This window comes from Chrysochloris asiatica, unplaced genomic scaffold (genome assembly GCF_000296735.1).
Source record: "Chrysochloris asiatica unplaced genomic scaffold, ChrAsi1.0 scaffold00088, whole genome shotgun sequence".
Taxonomy (NCBI): domain Eukaryota; kingdom Metazoa; phylum Chordata; class Mammalia; order Afrosoricida; family Chrysochloridae; genus Chrysochloris; species Chrysochloris asiatica.
The window spans coordinates 5,261,638-5,267,137 of NW_006408606.1; positions in this window are offsets into that span (position 1 = coordinate 5,261,638).

Below are 5,500 nucleotides of genomic sequence, written 5' to 3' on the forward strand. Positions count from 1 at the left end.
ACCTCATGACTGATCTGGATATGCTCTTTTTAGCAATGAATGCAACACCATTCCTCTTCAATTTGTCATTCCTGGTATAGTAAACCATGGGTTGTCAGATTCATAATGGCCAATACCAATCCATTTCAGTTCTTTAATGCCTAAGATATTGATGTTTATGCATTCCATTTCATAACTTTTATGTATTCCATTCCATTTCAAAACTTCCAATTTTCCTAGATTCATACTTTGTACATTGCATGTTCCAATTTTCAATGGATGTTTACAGCTTTTTTTCAGTGGATGTTTAGACTTCATGCCATTATAGCCCCTCATTTTAGGTAGCCAGTGCCTAAATTGCCCATCCCTATGAACCCTCTGAACAGAGTGCATAGATTTGATCCTTGATGTGAAGACTCTTTCCTACTCTGTTGATATTTTGAACTACTAAATCCACAAGTATAGATCAAATTCATCAAATTGTAGCAATTTACACTTGTTTCCTTTATAAGCTTTCTTTATTTTCCTCTAATTGAGTTCTGCTCATCAAGCCATTGACACTAGGTCAAATGGGTACTATATGCAAGTTTGAGTGTTCTTGCATGTCTCCTTCTTTTCATATCAACTGAATGCTTCACTCTCAACTTTAACCCTCTGGGACTAGGTCTTTATCCATGGACTCAGGAGTCCCCAGTCTCACCATACTTCAGACCAACCAGTCATTCTTCTCTCTCATCTCTGGGCCAATGGGAGTCTATGGAATGTAGTTGTACTAAGCCCATACTTTCATTGCTGCCTTTCCCTCACTTCTACTCACCAGTAGACCAATGTGGTTACCTGCAAGCTTACATGCTCAACATTCCTTAAGCTGAAAAACTGAAGAGGAAATTCAAATATCAACTTGCAATGTTGAAGGATTCTATGGGTGAAACATTGAATGATGAAGAACAAACCAAAAGAAGATGGTAGGTATACACAAAGTCACTGTATCAAGATAAATGTTCTATGTTCAATTATTTTAAAAGGTAGAATATGAACAAGAACCAATGGTACTGAAGGAATAAGCCCAAGCTGCACTGAAGGTATTGGTGAAAAACAAGGCTCCAGGAATTGATGGAAGATAAATTTTAAAATTTCAATGAACTGATGCAACATTGGAAGCGCTCCCTTATCTATGCCAAGGAATTTAGGAGACAGCTATCTGGTCAACTGCTTGTGAGAGATGCATATTCATGCATAATTTAAAGAGAGGTTATTTAACAGAATGTGTAAGTCATAGAATAATATTTTTAATATCACATACAAATAAATTTTTTTCTGAAAATAATTCAAATATGGTTTCAATAGTAGATAGACAGGGAACGTCCAGAAACTCAGTTTGGATTGAGAAGAGGATGTCCAATGATGGCTATCACTGCTGACATCAGACAGACATTGGCTGAAAGCAGAGAATACCAGAAATATGTTAACTTGTGCTTTCTTGACTATGCAAATGTTTTTGATTGTGTGGATCATGACAAGCTATGGATAACATTGCAAAAATACTTGATCATGTGCATGAGGAACCTGTACATACACCAAGAAGCAGTCATTTGAACAGAACAAGAGGATGCTGAATGGTTTAAAATCATCAAAGTTGTGTGTTTCTGATAATGTTTGTATTCATAATCTTGGAAGGTCTCTTTGTATTTGGCAGTGACACTAGTTACTTTCTCAAATATTTTTTTCTGTAAAATCATTTGGTTACTCTCATTATTCTGGGTCTTGACTCATTTTGCCTCTTTTCCCATATATCTGATTATCTTTAATATTGTGTACTGGACATTACACTTAAAAATTATGTGCACAACTCCACACTGAAAAAAATATAAAACATTGATGAGAAACAACAGAGTACTCCTATATAAAAAGAGATATGCCATAACGAATTCTGAAGGTCTCTCTTTCCAAACTAGTCTATAGATTTAATACAAACCAAATAAAAATTCCATTATGTCCTTTATTGTACAAATTGTTAGTAAATTCTAATAGTTATTATTGAAATGCAAAAATAAAACTAGAAAACAAAGCAATAGATAAAAGAACAAAAATTTCCTCCCTTTTTAAAAGACTTAATGTAAAGTTATAATAATTTTTGTATTGGTGAAATCATCACCATATAAAGCTCTTAAACAGAAAAGAAATTACAAATAGATCAATTAGAAATGACAAATCTAGTGATAATTTTAATTGTTCATTGATAAGTAGTAATTGTTGTTGTTAAGTGTTGTTGTGTCAGAAACCCTGTATAGAGTTTCTGAGGAGCATGTGGTTGATTTGAACTGGTGACCTTGGGGATTGCAGTCCAGGACTAATAATTAATAGTTGTACAGTTATTAAGAAATACATAAAATTAGAACTAAAAGTTTATGATGAAAGCATTTATTGCTGTTAATAATCAAGTTTGTATCTCTACATCCCGACTTCAAGGATTGTACAGAGGATCAATGTATATGAAAAATACATATTGAGATAGAATAATGGCAAGAATAATGAGTTGAACTTTGAACATAGTGGATTTTATATATTTAATCCAACATTTAGTGTCTTTATCTAGTAAGACTGTTTGGCAATTTCTTAGTGGTTTTTCAATAGAACTGGGTGCAAACCTGAGAAAATTGATGCCATGAAATCAAAGAAGGAAGAAATGATCAATAAGATCTAATGCAGAAAAAAAAAAAACAACAACAACAACCACCAAACAAAGATTAAAAATGACCACCATATTTGACAATTGTTGCTGCTAACTGCCATTTTGAGCAAAATTTGCCTCATAATGACCTTTATGTACTACAGAATGAAGCTTATGTACTACAGAATGAATCTCCAACTTTGGGGTTAGCCACCAAGCATGCTAATAATTTGTACCACCAAGGGAATTCAAAAAAGGGTGCAAAAAAGAGCAAAATCACCAAAGTTTTGACTGCAACGGTGCACTCAACATGACAAAAATAGTGAGAAAGATGAAAGATCAGACAATGTTTTGTTCCATTGTGCATGGGATTGTTATGAATCAGAGGGGATTTAAGGCCACATAATAGCACTCATCTGTCAGTTTGTTGTAATGTGGTAGCTTACATGTTGCTGTGATTCTGAAAGCTGTGCCATCCTTATAATCACTGGTATATTTGAATCCATTCTTGTAGTTATTGGACTTATTGATCTCACTGAGGCTTTTCCTCTATTTCTTTGAACACAATGCCTTCCTTTAGTAATTTATTTCTCTTGATGATGTGTCCAAAGCAAGCAATTTGACTAATATGTTGTGATCAATGAGGTTTTCATTGACTACTTCTCAGAAGTAAAGTACATATCTTTTGTCTTAGTAGTCTGAAAACTCCATTGAAACCTGTCTATCAAATACTACCTGATAGTATTTGAAATGCCAATGACATACCTTTCAGCATCACAGCAACATACAAACCACAGTAGCACAACAAATGCACAGATGAGAGGAGAAATTGGCAATTATACTGTGGTTATTTTAGTGGGAAGAATTTCATTGAAGTAGAGGAGGCAGAAATCAAATTGTAAAGGGTTGGGTGAATAAGATATGAAAATAGAAATTGTAGATAGACATTCTCCTCATGATCCTTGATATAAATGAGTTACAGAATGAATAAATGGGATTTCTCTATTAAGAGGTTATGGGAAAGGTATTATAATCAGAGGTATCAGTAGAGCCATTCTGCAGAACTTGTAGGGTTGCAGAACAAGGTGGTAGAAAGAAGGGATCTGATTATATGATGCATATATGAACCAATATTTGAAAATTCTCTAAGTAGGATTTGTCCCAGCAGTAAGTAAATGCTTAAAAATGAAAGCATCTGAAAACAAATGTTCAAAGTGCACCAGGAATTTCCAGGCTGTGGCTTCAGACTCTTCCTTTCTTTGATTCCCAGTGAACTACAAATGAAACAAAGGACTGATCTACGAAACTTTAATGTGATGACTAGGAATTTATTTTTTAAAACTGTTGGGTATTAAATTTAAACAACTTTCTCAGGTGTTGTGTCCTCCTGGGAATTTTCTTGATAGCATTTGTCTTTGTAACTTAATCGTATAGCTAACAATGGTAATTATTTGAAAACGAAACACTTCTTTTTATTTTATTTTCAATTGTAGAGACAATGCTCACTCTTCATAAATTTTAGATTCCTTTGATATTCAGTTAGAATGCATTTAGTCAGAAATGGACTAGTTTATGTTTCGATTGGTAAGTCACTTGGTGTGACTTGTAAGTAATATGGAAATTGAAAGTATAAAATGTCTTATATTATTTTAGTTTTAAACTTTATGCATATATTCTTTTTATCTTTATTTTCTGTGCAAGAGGAACTAATGAGTTAGTCACAATTTTATTTAAAAACTGTACTCTTTTGATTAAGGTATTCATAAAAAGATCTTCAAATATATGAAATTAAGTAGCAAATTAAAAAATTATAAATAGGTCTCTTGCTTATATCTTCATTTTATACATGATAAGTCTAAGGCTAAGAGATGTACATGTCAAAGTTCCTATAACCAATTAGAATGAAGTGTCAAATGAATAATTTAAATCAGATCTCAACGTTCATTCTAGCTCCTTTTGAAACTTTAGATAATACTAATAATTTATGTTTAATTAATGGCTCTAGTAGCTGAGTGGTTACGAATCGGGCTGCTAACCTCAGGGTCAGCAGTTCGAAACTCCCAGATGTTCCGCGGGGAAAAAAGATGAGGCTTTCTGCTCCCGTAAAAATATACAGCCTCAGAAACCCTGTGCAGGGTTGCTATGAGTCAGAACCGACTCCACGGCACTTAACAACAACAACAATGGTATTAGGAAGGAAAAAGTTATAATTTTGTAAATTCAGTAAATGTCCTCAACCTCATTATATTCAGACAGCAAACTTTAAGTAGAAAAAAACCAAATTATTTGCCTTTGAGTCAATTCTGGATGATGGTGACCCATGTCCATCAGAGTGAAACTCTGCCATATAGGCTTTTCAAGGATTTATTTTTTGGAATTAGATTGCCAGGTATTTCTTCTGAAAGATCTCTAGGTGGATTTGAATCTCCAACTTTGAGGTTAGCCACCAAGCATGTTAATAATTTGTACCACCAAGGGAATTCAAAAAGGGTGCAAAAAAGCAAAACCATCAAGGAGGTGGGTTGACACAGTGACTGCAACAATGCACTCAAACATAACAACAGTCGTGAGGAAGAAGAATATCAGACAATGTTTTTTTTCCATTGTGTATGGGATTGTTATGAATCAGAGGGGATTTAAGGCCACATAATAGCACTTATCAGTCAGTTTATGTATTGTGGTAGCTTGTATGTTGCTGTGATTCTGAAAGCTATGCCATCAGTATTTTAAATTCCAACAAGGTCACCCATGGTAAACAAGTTTCAGCTGAGTTACTGGACAAACACAGATTAAGAAGAAGGAGAGATAGACAACTTCTGAATATTTAGTCACTGAAAACCTTATGAATAG